At 42.8% G+C, this 14,134-nt stretch overlaps 1 long non-coding RNA gene and 2 other non-coding genes across 3 annotated transcripts in view; all 3 read left to right on the plus strand.

Annotated features, from left to right (window-relative positions):
* Positions 1-267: 267 nt before the first annotated feature.
* Positions 268-14,134, plus strand: part of LOC138664261 (uncharacterized) — a 33,458-nt gene continuing 19,591 nt past the window's right edge. The window contains exon 1 of the long non-coding RNA XR_011318316.1: positions 268-329. This is a non-coding gene — a long non-coding RNA (uncharacterized lncRNA). The remainder of the gene's footprint in view (positions 330-14,134) is intronic.
* LOC138668161 (U2 spliceosomal RNA) lies at positions 2,967-3,150 on the plus strand. Its single transcript, XR_011319106.1, has one exon. It is a non-coding gene; the product is annotated as a U2 spliceosomal RNA (small nuclear RNA).
* On the plus strand, positions 11,306-11,494 carry LOC138668155 (U2 spliceosomal RNA). The gene has a single exon (XR_011319104.1). It is a non-coding gene; the product is annotated as a U2 spliceosomal RNA (small nuclear RNA).

Here is a 14,134-nt window from a genome sequence, read left to right on the forward strand (position 1 = left end):
TGCCTGGGGTGGGGAGGAGTGGGAGTTCCAGTGCACCTAAAAAAGATAAAACAGAGAAACAACTGAAAGATATATTAACTGACTTTTCTCTTAGAAATTCCTGGAAAGAGTTGCATAGTAATGACCCTGGTTATACTTGGGGGAATCTTTCTTCCAAGTCTCGTATTGATTTTATTTTTCTGTCCCAATATGTGAATGTTAAATCTGTTGTTTTAATCCCGAACATTTTTTCAGATCATAAAATGCTGCTATCAGAGTTGGAGTTGCCTGGGCTTGTTAAAGCAAGAGGGGTCTGGAGGCTAAATACGACATTGCTACAAGACCCTAAGGTAAGAACAGATTTTAAAGCGTTTTTTAATTATTTAAGAACAAAACAAACAAAATTTTCAACTCTGCTAGACTGGTGGGAATACTGTAAATCGAAGATTAAAAGCTTCTTTGTAAAGGTCAGCATAGCCAAAGCAAGGGAAAAAGCTGCTTGGCATAAGAGACTTATTACTAATCTGCAGACCTGTTATCAATTAAGAAGTGTGGGACTTGAGATGGATGATTTAATTGACAAAACGAAAAAAGAAATTAAGAAGAGTATAGAGTCAAAGGGCAAAGAGATAATTTATAATTCAAAAATTGAAGTAATGGAGAAGAACGAGAAATGCTCAAGATTCTTTTTTTAAAAAGTAGTCGCTGCTAAGGATATACTAACAGAATTAGAAGGTGAAGTTACAACAGATGGAATGCTTAGCCAAGCTCAACGTTTTTATCAACAGCTTTTTAATCAAAAAACTATAGACCAGTCTTTTATCAAAGGTGCCTTAAATTCACTGAAATACAGCCTAGACCGTGGAGACCAAGAACAGTTATGCACTGAAGTCACCTTGCCTGAAATTGATGCTGCTATCAAGAGTTTCTCTTATGGGAAAACCCCTGGTTCTGATGGTTTGCCTGCAGAATTTTATCGTGAATTTTGGGATGTTTTAAGACCTGACTTGTTTTTAGTTTTTAAAGAAGCTTTTAAGTGTGATGTCCTGCCGTTATCATGGAGAAGTGGTCTGGTATCTTTGATCTTTAAAAAAGGAGCCAAATCCCACCTGGCCAACTGGAGACCGATCACACTGTTAAATGTAGACTACAAGTTGATGTCCAAAGTTCTGGTGAATCGTTTTAAAGGGGTTTTATCTAAAGTGATCTATGAAGACCAGGTATGTGGAGTGCCGGGAAGAGGAGTTGCTGAGCACCTCAATACCATCCGAGACGTGATCTGGTATCAACAGTCTAGAAGTCAAGACTTGGCAATTTTATCACTGGATTTTCAAAAGGCCTTTGATCGTGTGTCTCATCAGTTTTTATGGTTGGTTTTAAGAAAAATGGGCTTCCCTGAAATTTTTATTAAACAAGTGGCACTTTTGTATAAGGACTCTTTTAGTAAAATTTTAATTAATGGTTTTTTATCAAAAGAAGTCTTCTTGCACTCGGGTGTAAAACAAGGCTGCCCATTATCTCCAGTGCTGTTTATATGTGCAATAGAGCCTCTCCTATCCATGCTGAGAGAAGATAAGGTGGTCAAAGGTGTCCCTATCCCTGGTGGTGATGGACGTCATGTTAAAGTATTGGGCTATATGGATGACATCACTATTTTTTGTTCGTCCCCTGCTGCATTAAGGAGAGCCATAAGAACCACACATTTTTTTTGTGAAGCCTCAGCCTTCAAGTTAAACATTGAGAAATGTGATTGCTTTGCCCGAGGAAACTGGTCTGATGTGTCCATCCCTGACTTACCAATTCAGTCAGAGAAGATAAAAATTTTAGGAGTTGTTTTTGACCAGCAAAATAACGGCACAAAGAGCTGGGATGTGGTAAGAGAGAAGGTTCAGAAGAAAATAGACTTCTGGAAGTTGAGAAAGCTGACAATTGAAGGTAAAGTCTTAATCATCAAAGCCCTTTTGTTACCCATTATGCTTTATCTCAGCTATGTTTACCCTCCAAGTGACCTTGTTGCAAAAAAGCTGCAGAGAATGCTGTTTGAATTTATATGGAGCTCAAAATTTGAAAAAGTCAAGCGCAAAACCATGCACAAGCCGCACCACCTAGGTGGTAAAGACGTTCCTAATATTAAATTGTTTTTATATTCTAAGTTTTTTAGCCTCTGTTTTAAGAATATATATCTTTTTAGCCCTTGGGCGCATTTTTTAAGATATGCCGCTGGCCATATTTTTAGAAGAAGAAAATGGGTATCTATCTCTCTAACGTGCCCAGTGTTGCTATCTCCTCCGAAGCAATATGTCATCCTGGAGAAAGTTGTTAGGCTGTATGACTTGGAATCTATTGATATGCCAACATTGAAAAATCCAAGGAAATTGCTTCAGCAAATAAGAAAGCAAGAAGTCATGGCGCCCATCAGCTACTATTCATTCAACAGAGTGGCAAAAGTCTGGAAAATAGTAAATGCACCTTATTTAACCAACCAACATAAAGACTTAGCCTGGATGATTGTGCAGGAATGTCTGCCAACCCGCGACTTTCAGTACAAACGAAGACTGAGTAGTATTCAGACTTGTCCTAGGCATCAGTGCAATAATGACGAGACTACTATGCACCTTATCTGGAATTGCGACTTTGCACAGCAAGTTTGGAAGCAATGTGGTGAGCTTTTAAAATTTTTATCTGGTCTTAATTTTTTGAGTCATGAAGTGGTTTTATATGGAATTTTTTTAAACATGGTCAAAGAAAAAGAAAGAGTTTTATGGTGTACACTAAATTGTATTAAAAATGCTTTGTGGAAGACCCGAAACATCTTGGTGTTCAAAAAAGACCACATAGAAGTCAAAGACTTTATCAGACTGGCGCTAAGCGAACTGTATATGTACTATCTACTTGACGTGAAGAAGCTTGGTAAGAAGAGAGCCCTAAGTACATGGAACTATCACCTATGGAAGATGTTATTTTAAAGTTTTGAAGAAAAGCTAAAGACTACGATATAGTAAAATATAAACGCAAAAATCTGTTCTTATCAGTTTAATATCTGATACGTCCCCTATTTGGGGACCATATATTAAATGGATTTTTAGAACAGGGACCTGGAAATGGAGCTTGCTCTGTCCACTCCACGCATTGACCCGTTATTGCAGTATCTCCGGGAACAGTGCACCCCTTCTCTGATCCAGTGTCCAAAAACAGATTGAATTGAATTGAAATCAGCACAGCAAGTTGTCATTTAACCCTTTATGAGACTTCTTTTCAGGGTCAAAGAAGCACGTTTCAGATGGCAAATGTAGCAATTTGCTCAATTTCACTGGACCATTTGCAACATTTCCTGTGCCTTGCTTTCACCTATGCATTTTCAGCATTGGATTGCATCCAATATGCAATCAATCAATCAATCAATCAGTCTTTGGTGGTTGCAACAGGTGTGTTAAGATGTAGGCCCGAATGAGGCCTTTGTAACAGTGTTGCTAATATATTGTGCCATCTACAAAATTAGGCCCCTGCTGTCTGTCAGTATTAAGTGTTTAAATAGAAGTATCCCACGAGTAGTTCGGCCATACATACTACATTTGTGACCGCATGCATGAATTCCTTTGTAAAACATTGGCTCCCTCTTGTGGACCACTGACTTTTTAATTATGTGGTGTATGATATGTATTTAAATAAAAAAGGAAAAATGGGGTCTGTGATGATCTTGAATATGCTAGTCTTGTCTATCTTGTCTTGTACTGTGCGAGTAGTATTCTAATGCTTTTGACCAATCAGGTGCACTGCCTGCAGTAGATAGAATCTGTGCACGGAACCTTCACCGGCTGTCACAATGGGGCCTTTAGCCATTGACTCCGGAACTCTCACGTGTCACAGTAGGCTCTGGGCCTATCTAAGGCAGAGTAAAATGGCGCCATCTTCAGTCTGAGCACATGGTGGGGGGGGGTCTGTGCCCAGCTTCAGGGGAGCTGGGAAGACAACTGCTAGCCTGTCTGGTTTTTGAATTACACTCTCGCTCTGCCTGTTTCTTGAATAGGCCTCCTTACCTTGACAAGTCAGCTGGTATGTCACTCTCCATCAGGAGAAACGTTACCCCTTAGACCCCAGTCCAGTGCCTCTCACCTAGCCAAATCAGTCCTCATGCTTCGCACTGACGAGGGCCAAGAGCCCCAAACACCGTGTCTGCGAATTGAGATACTGATTTGGCTTTAATCCTAAGTCATATTCCACGACTCGTTAATGAGTCGATTGTGACTTGTAGGATCGCTACTTACAACAGGTGCTTGCTGCTATAGAGTTGAAGTCCTCATTTTTTTTAAAGGGGCAATTTGCATATTTGCATTAATAGTTGCACTCTTTAGCGCAAAAGGGATGGAGGGTGTGTTCAAATAGGCGGAGTTATACAGATTAGGCGGAGTTATGCAGATTTTAAAAAAACGCGTTGGGCCCAACTTGAACACACCCCCACACACCTCCACACACACCCCACACACACCAGAACTGCCATTTGAGAAGGCATCCAGAGTTTAGAAAAAAATGTCTTCCCCTGGGCAATCTTTTGGGCTCTCTCCACAGTGGGTCCTGGTTGTAGGCCATGGTGCGTCCGGAGTGGCAAACCATTACAGGCTATCGCTTCTCGGCCTTTTGGCTAAGATCAAGTCTAGTGTCTTCACGGTTGCTGTACTTGGTCTGGTCTAAGGTGTCTGGGGTACCCGGTTCGTCGGCCTTGGGGTATTGTCCTTACTTAACGGTGGGGACTTCACCCCCTTGCTGCTATAGGTAGGTGTCCGGCTTAGTCCCCAGACGAGGAGTGATCGCGTCTTATTTTCAGGGCGACCAGAATAATAAGGGCGTTCCTTTTGCTGAGCGTTAAATCGCTTAGTGGGCAGAGTACGTTCTTGGGGTACCCCCTTCTTGGTCTTGGGACGAGTCTTACCTTTGGTGGGATTCTGTCCCTTGTTACTATTGAGAAGGGGCTTAGTCCTTGAGGGAAGAAAATGCCATTCTCTTTTGGATTTGCGGTGGGGGAGACTCCTCTGCGACAATCCATTAGAATCGAGGTGGATGAATGCCAGCGTCATGAAAAGAATTTGCACGATGTTGTGAACGAAGTTCTTTTCGGGTTCTTCCTCCTAGAAAGAAACAAAATCCTGTGTCTTTACGACCAGGAGTTCCGAGGCCGTTATACCATCTCGTTTACGGCCAAATCATGCTGTGAAAACATCCATGCAGCATTGTTGGTTGCGGACAAGGACAGTAACGTACTGAATGGACTAAGGTTTGACTTCCTGTATGGCGAAGAAGTACCATTGGTGCTCTTAATGTACAGTCCATTTGTCTCCGAGGGCGATATCGAAACCTTTTTGATGCATTACTGCAAGTCAGTGCGCTTCTCACATGAGATCCTCAACTCCCAACGCTTCTGGAATGGGAAGAGGAAGTATCTTGTGAAATTCCATACGGAACGTGGTAACATTGGGGGCCTATGCCATCCGCCTGCCACTTTTGCAATTGGAAATGTCAGGGAGTTCCTACGTTACCCAGGAATGCCCTTGCGCTGTCGAAACTGCCAAGAATATGGGCATACACGAGAAAGTTGCGCAAACGCTCATGTAGTCCTCTGTAACAAATGCGGTAAGAGTGGGCACACCTCCGCCATGTTTGACTCGTATGCAATCTATGCGGGAAGGCCGGTCACGCCTTCAAAAATTGTCCGAGCAAAAGGACAAGAGCTGATGGTCCGTCTAAGTCAGGTCACCTGACTATCCGAAATGACACCAAAAGGAGTATGGCGACACCTGCCCCTGGACCTGGGTTGGCGCACGCTGACGGGTCTGGACCAGGCCCTTCTGTAGTCCCGCCGGAAAGCTCGCCGGTGGATTCTCAGAGGGATGGTCGTAGGGGCTCCTTAAATCCTCCTGGGTAATTCCCAAAATGTGGAATTGATCGATGTAGTGGCTCTGGATGCTGTAGTTTTCCAGAGTCAAAAGGAGAGAAGGCCCTCGTTCAACATGAATGCACCCCTGGCATTGTGCGAAACCGAGGAGACCTTTAGTACCCCGATGGACAAGGAAAATCCCAGTTTCACCTTACCGTCAACAGGAAGCTTGGGTAGAGGCAGACGAGGTACGTTTCCTTATCGATCAGCCAATGTGGAAAGTCGGAGGGCGCGAAATAAAAAAGATCCTGTTAAGACCTCATTGGGTCCTAGGCCATGTACCAGAAGTCGCAGTAATTCCTTGACCAGATCGAGAGCAGAGAAAGACCAGAGGGATGACATCATAGACCAGACCTCCATGACGACAGCAGACCAGACCTCCATGATGACAGCAGATGTAAGTGGAACAGAGAATATGGACTCCTCACAGCATCTGAAAAGACAGAGAGATGATGTAAAGCAGCCTGAGGTCCAGAGGAAATTTGGATGTTGAAGTGCTGGGGAGGAGCTTAGAGAGGATGCATCCTTTCTTCCTGCCTCAGATCCAAGAAATATTAAGCGAATCCCGACCCCTGGAGAGGTGGAGGATGGGATGCCGGATTTAGATTTTCTTCCCTCATTAAGTTCTGATTCGTCTTAAATGTCTGCTCTCATAAAGATTGCCTCACTAAATGTGAGGTCCCTAAAGAGCCCTATACGCAGGGCTGCTTTATTCTCTTATTTAGAGACACTTGACTTTGATCTTTTTTTCTTACAAGAATGTGGCATACAGTGCAGTCTAAATTACAAGGACATAAAAGAGGATTGGACTCTGGGCACTTCCGTGTGGTCTGGTGCCAATGACTGCCGAGCTGCCGGAATTGGACTACTCTGCCGTGGACATTCTACCATCATTCAGTCCGTGACTGAGATTATGCCGGGTAGAGCTATCTTAGTCCATCTTAGTTTCAAAGGACTTCCTTTGTGTATATTGAATGTATATGCCCCTCCTGGAAAGCAAGGGAGAGCTGAATTATTTGATATCTTGCCTTTATTTTGTGTTGGGTCAACCCCCCTGTTGGTTGGAGGAGACTTCAATTGCACGAGGGAGGGGGAATGTCGACAGGGTGGGGATGTGAACCGTAAGGACCGTACCACCTATCTATTAAAAAGTCTGATTGATGATTTTAAGTTGCAAGATTGTTGGAAGGTGCTCATGCCGGCGGACCCGGGGGTTACATGGTCCAATGGGAGAGTTTCTTCTAGGATTGATTTTATGTTTGCTTCAACTGGTTTTAAGGCACATAAATGTTCTCTTTTATCTAATTTATTTTCAGATCATAAGGTTTTATCTGTGGAGCTGGAGCTGGAGGGGGAACAAAAAATCTCAAAGGGATAATGGAGATTAAATACAACTCTCCTAGAGGACCCTGAGATTCAGGAAAGGTTTGTACACGTGTACCGACACTGGCAATCCAAAAGAGACCACAGAGCCTCTATGCTAGGGTGGTGGGAGAGGATAAAACCTAAAATTAAATTTTTTTTTATTAAGTAAGGAAAAAATAAAGCTAAACAGAAAAAGCAGTGGTTCTATGTTTTAAATATGAAATTACAAGTACTTTTTAAACTAAAAGATGTTGGAGTTGATGTAGATGATGATATTGCAAATTTGAAGTCTGAAATAAAAAGTGCCCTGGATGAGAAAGGAAAACAAATAATTTTTAACTCCCATGTACAGCATCTGGAGGAAGGAGAAAAATGCTCCCGTTTCTTCTTCAAAAAGGTAATGGGGAGGAGGGACGCAATTTTAAATCTGGAGGGTGAAACTAATACTGTGGGAATGTTAGATAAAGCTTTTCATTTTCATCAACATCTTTTTAATACCAAAGTGATAGATAATAATAATAATAATAATCTTTATTTTTATATAGCGCTAACATATTCCGCAGCGCTTTACAGTTTTGCATACATTATCATCCTTCCTTTTTAGATTATGCTATTAATTCCCTTGATTTTAAGTTGGATTTTTTAGACCAAAGTATTTTATCCAGTGATCTCACCAGTGAGGAACTTTTACGGGGCTTCAAAAGCTTCTCCAATGGGAAAGCTCCCGGTGAGGATGGTTTACCAATTGAGTTTTATCTGACTTTTGGGGGGATTTTAAAGGAGGATTTGTTTTTATTGTTCAAAGAAGCTTTTAATACCAAGGAATTACCCCCTTCTTGGAGGAGAGGTTTGGTGTCTATAATATACAAAAAAGGAGACAGGAGCCAACTTAAAAATTGGCGGCCTATTACACTTTTAAATATTGATTATAAAATTTTAGCCAAACTCATTGCACTCCGTTTAAAACCTTTTATTTCAAAATTAATTCACCCTAACCAAGTGTGTGGAGTCCCCGGTAGAACGATAGCTGAGCCCCTTAATATAATTAGAGATGCTATATGGTATTTTAAAGAGAGAGGTCAAGGTCTTGCCATTTTTTCTTTGGATTTCGAAAAAGCATTTGACAGGGTATCACACAATTTCCTTTTTATGGTTCTTAAAAAAATGGCGTTTCCAGAGAAAATTTTAACCCGCATCATGCTTTTATACAATTCCTGTTTTAGTCAATTCTCTATAAATGGGTTTTTAACAAAGGGAGTTCCTCTGCTGTGATCTCACCAGTGAGGAACTTTTACGGGGCTTCAAAAGCTTCTCCAATGGGAAAGCTCCCGGTGAGGATGGTTTACCAATTGAGTTTTATCTGACTTTTGGGGGGATTTTAAAGGAGGATTTGTTTTTATTGTTCAAAGAAGCTTTTAATACCAAGGAATTACCCCCTTCTTGGAGGAGAGGTTTGGTGTCTATAATATACAAAAAAGGAGACAGGAGCCAACTTAAAAATTGGCGGCCTATTACACTTTTAAATATTGATTATAAAATTTTAGCCAAACTCATTGCACTCCGTTTAAAACCTTTTATTTCAAAATTAATTCACCCTAACCAAGTGTGTGGAGTCCCCGGTAGAACGATAGCTGAGCCCCTTAATATAATTAGAGATGCTATATGGTATTTTAAAGAGAGAGGTCAAGGTCTTGCCATTTTTTCTTTGGATTTCGAAAAAGCATTTGACAGGGTATCACACGATTTCCTTTTTATGGTTCTTAAAAAAATGGCGTTTCCAGAGAAAATTTTAACCCGCATCATGCTTTTATACAATTCCTGTTTTAGTCAATTCTCTATAAATGGGTTTTTAACAAAGGGAGTTCCTCTGCTGTCTAGGGTAAAACAGGGGTGTCCTCTGTCTCCACTACACTTTATCTGTGCGATGGAACCACTGCTAACTTTATTAAGAAAAGATAAAGTAATTAAAGGGGTATTTATTCCTGGAGGAAGGGGTATGCAGGTTAAAGTCCTAAAGGTACCTTTACACTAAACGATATCGCTAGCAATCCGTGACGTTGCAGCGTCCTCGCTAGCGATATCGTTTAGTTTGACACACAGCAGCGATCAGAATCCTGCTGTGATGTCGTTGGTCGGGGCTAGAGGGCCAGACCTTTCTTTGGTCGCTGGCTCTCCCGCTGACATCGCTGGATCGGAGTGTGTGACACCGATCCAGCGATGTCTTCACTGGTAACCAGGGTAAACATCGGGTAACTAAGCGCAGGGCCGCGCTTAGTAACCCGATGTTTACCCTGGTTACCATCCTAAAAGTAAAAAAAACAAACGCTACATACTTACCTAACGCTGTCTGTCCTCCAGTGCTGTGCTCTGCACTCCTCCTGTACTGGCTGTGAGCGTCGGTCAGCCGGACAGCAGAGCGGTGACGTCACCGCTCAGCTTTCCGGCCACTGTGCTCACAGCCAGTACAGGAGGAGTGCAGAGCACAGCGCTGGAGGACAGACGGCTGTAGGTAAGTATGTAGCGTTTGTTTTTTTTACTTTTAGGATGGTAACCAGGGTAAACATCGGGTTACTAAGCGCGGCCCTGCGCTTAGTTACCCGATGTTTACCCTGGTTACCGGCATCGTTGGTCGCTGGAGAGCTGTCTGTGTGACAGCTCTCAAGCGACCAAACAGCGACGCTGCAGCGATCCGGATCGTTGTCGGTATCGCTGCAGCGTCGCTTAATGTGAAGGTACCTTAAGTTACATGGATGATGTCACCATATTATGCCCAGATTCCACATCCCTCAGAATGTTATTGAGAAATACTCAATTCTTCTGTGAAGCCTCTGGTTTTAAACTAAATGTGGACAAAAGTGATTGTTTTAATGTGGGTAGATGGGACTCTTCTTTGACCCCTGGGATAGAGATTCAAACGAATCAGATAAAAATTTTAGGTATTGTTTTTAACCAAGCCAATGAAGGTACCCCTAATTGGGACTCTGCTATAGACAAATTAGAGAAAAAGATCTCTCTGGAAATTAAGGAACCTCAGTATGGAAGGGAAAATTTTAATTATCAAGGCTGTTTTAATTCCCATTATGTTGTATGTTGCAATGGTTTTTCCCCCTTCCAATCTACAGATTAAAAAAGTAACTAGAATTGTTTTTATGTTTTTATGGGGTTCCAAAATGTTAAAATTAAAAAGAGTTTTGATGTATAAAGACAAAATTAATGGGGGTAAAGATGTTCCCAATTTTTTTACTTTCTTTTATATAAAATATTTCTGTTTCTGTTTTAAAGTTTTAAAATCTGATGGCATTTTTAGTTATTTTTTAAAATATGCAGCAGGAATGATTTTTAAAAGATGGTTCCGTTTACCTTTGGATTGTCCTGTGCTCCTATGTCCTCCTAAACAGTATGTGATACTTGAGAAAACGGTCAGGCAGTTAGGTCTCCAGGAGTTGGAACCTGACATATTGGGAGATCAGAGGAAGGTATCAATGGCTTGTAGGCATTCGGAGGATACAATTCCTGTCTCCAATTTTTCACAGGCAAGGTCCAAGACGGTGTGGCGAAATCTGTACGGGAAATACCTAGCAAATGTGCACAAGGACCTTGCCTGGGCAATTGTCCACCAGTGCCTCCCTACTCATGAGTTCCAACATAGGCGAGGGCTGGTGGCAAGGTCTTTTAAGTGCCCAAATCTTAAACAATTCAGAGTGGCCTGGATAATTATTAATTGTTTTAAAAATGCCATGTGGAAAGTCAGAAATATTTTACTTTTTAAACGTGATTTTATTGATTCAGCTAATTGTATAAAAATTGCTCTATGTGAAATGTATATCTATTATCTTAGAGATAAAAAACTGTATGGTGCAAAAGAAGCTGCTTCAATGTGGTGTATACAATTATGGAACACAATTGTTTGATTGTTTTTATATTTGTGTTTTTTATATTTGTGTTTTTTTTTTTAATGTCTTGGTATTTCTGTATTTTAGGTGTATTATCCATTATAATGTTTCAAATGTTCCTTTTTATTTTTGTAATGTGTTATCTTTGTGAACAATAAAATTTGTTGAAACCTTATCTGTTCTTATCAGTTTATTATCTGATACGTCCCCTATTTGGGGACCATATATTAAATTGATTTTTAGAACAGGGAACTGGAAATGGAGCTTGCTCTGTCCACTCCACGCATTGACCCGTTATTGCAGTATCTCCGGGAACAGTGCACCCCTTCTCTGATCCAGTTTCCAAAAACAGATTGAATTGAATTGAAATCAGCACAGCAAGCTGTCATTTAACCCTTTATGAGACTTCTTTTCAGGGTCAAAGAAGCACGTTTCAGATGGCAAATGTAGCAATTTGCTCAATTTCACTGGACCATTTGCAACATTTCCTGTGCCTTGCTTTCACCTATGCATTTTCAGCATTGGATTGCATCCAATATGCAATCAATCAATCAATCAATCAATCAATCAGTCTTTGGTGGTTGCAACAGGTGTGTTAAGATGTAGGCCCGAATGAGGCCTTTGTAACAGTGTTGCTAATATATTGTGCCATCTACAAAATTTGGCCCCTGCTGTCTGTCAGTATTAAGTGTTTAAATTGAAGTATCCCACGAGTAGTTCGGCCATACATACTACATTTGTGACCGTATGCATGAAATCCTTTGTAAAACATTGGCTCCCTCTTGTGGACCACTGACTTTTAATTATGTGGTGTATGATATGTATTTAAATAAAAAAGGAAAAATGGGGTCTGTGATGATCTTGAATATGCTAGTCTTGTCTATCTTGTCTTGTACTGTGCGAGTAGTATTCTAATGCTTTTGACCAATCAGGTGCACGGAATCTGTGCACGGAACCTTCACCGGCTGTCACAATGGGGCCTTTAGCCATTGACTCCAGAACTCTCACGTGTCACAGTGGGCTCTGGGCCTATCTAAGGCAGAGTAAAATGGCGCCGTCTTCAGTCTGCTGCTGTAACAGCAGCAGACCACATGGTGTGGGGGGGGGGGTCTGTGCCCAGCTTCAGGGGAGCTGGGAAGACAACTGCTAGCCTGTCTGGTTTTTGAATTACACTCTCCCTCTGCCTGTTTCTTGAATAGGCCTCCTTACCTTGACAAGTCAGCTGGTATGTCACTCTCCATCAGGAGAGACGTTACCCCTTAGTCCACAGTCCAGTGCCTCTCACCTAGCCAAATCAGTCCTCATGCTTCGCACTGACGAGGGCCAAGAGCTCCAAACACCGTGTCTGCATATTGAGATACTGATTTGACTTTAATCCTAAGTCATATTCCACGACTCGTCAATGAGTCGATTGTGACTTGTAGGATCGCTACTTACAACAGGTGCTTGCTGCTATAGAGTTGAAGTCCTCATTTTTTTTAAAGGGGCAATTTGCATATTTGCACTAATAGTTGCACTCTTTAGCGCAAAAGGGATGGAGGGTGTGTTCAAATAGGCGGAGTTATGCAGACGCGTTGGGCCCAACTTGAACACACCCCCACACACCCCCACACACCCCCCACACACCCCCCACACACCCACACTCACACCAGAACTGCCATTTGAGAAGGCATCCAGAGTTTAGAAAAAAATGTCTTCCCCTGGGCAATCTTTTGGGCTCTCTCCACAGTGGGTCCTGGTTGTAGGCCATGGTGCGTCCGGAGTGGCAAACCATTACAGGCTATCGCTTCTCGGCCTTTTGGCTAAGATCAAGTGTAGTGACCATATAGTTGCTGCCTTGGTCTTGACTGGAAGGTGCCTGGGGTACCCGGCTCCTTGGCCTGGGGGGATTGTCTCACTTATGGTGGGACTTCACCCCCCTGCTGCTATTAGGGAGCTGGATTAGTCCCCAGGCAACGAGTTGCGATCCCCCGGCAAAATGCCGAGCCTGTCTTCACGGCAAGCCTTGGCCAAAACAGCTGCGATGCCATGCGAATGGCAATTCTTGTCTGGCGCCGACCAGATCAGGAACTCGATTAAGATCGAGGTTCCAGAAAACCATGTCGGGTACGACAACCCTCGAGAGTTCTACGTACAGGTTCTAAGGAATCTACTGAGCGTTAAAGAGAGTGACGTCTACTGCCTGCAGGAGAAGGGGCAGAACTCGTATGTCCTAACGCTGGCAACCAAGATTGTTTGCCAAAACTTCTATGAGCGAGTCAAGAGCGAGCGTTTCAGCAAGCTGTTGGATGGAGTGGTCTTCACGGCTCTGTATGGCAAACTTGATGTACCCCTCGTAGTGCATATGTTCAACCCTCATGTGTCCCGAGAGGATATTGAGCTGTACCTGAACAGATACTGCACGTCTGTAAGGTACACGGGGAACATCAAAGGGAGAAGCGGTTTCTGGAATGGGAAACGGCGCTTTATGGTACGCTTTAGAGCTGACCCTGGGGGAGTAGAAGGCCTTATGCACCCCCCCTCCACAGTGGTGCTGGGGAGAGACCACGGCTATCTGTTTTACAACGGACAGCCGCTCAGATGCCGAAAGTGTGGCGACCTTGGTCACTTGCAAAGTGACTGTAAAAATGAGCGGATGAGTCAGTGCCACAACTGTGGTAAATGGGGTCACGCCTCAAAGGACTGCAAAAACGAAAAGACCTGCAGTAGTTGCGGACGGGCTGATCACCTGTTAAGCAATTGTCCAATGCGGACAAGGTCTCGTGGTGGCTACGGGACATCTGCGGCTAGTTCCGCAGGGGTCCCAGCTAATGCAAGCAGGGCAAGCTCAGTGGTCACCGGTGTGAGCTTTGCGGACATCACTGCGGGTCTAATGCAGTCTGACTCAGTTGAAGCTCGGACGGTACCCAAGTCTAATGACTCGGCTCCCACAGCCGTAGTGGTACCCGTGCCTACTCCTGCAGATGTC

The sequence above is a fragment of the Ranitomeya imitator genome, chromosome 2 (genome assembly GCF_032444005.1).
Source record: "Ranitomeya imitator isolate aRanImi1 chromosome 2, aRanImi1.pri, whole genome shotgun sequence".
In the NCBI taxonomy this organism is placed as follows: Eukaryota; Metazoa; Chordata; class Amphibia; order Anura; family Dendrobatidae; genus Ranitomeya; species Ranitomeya imitator.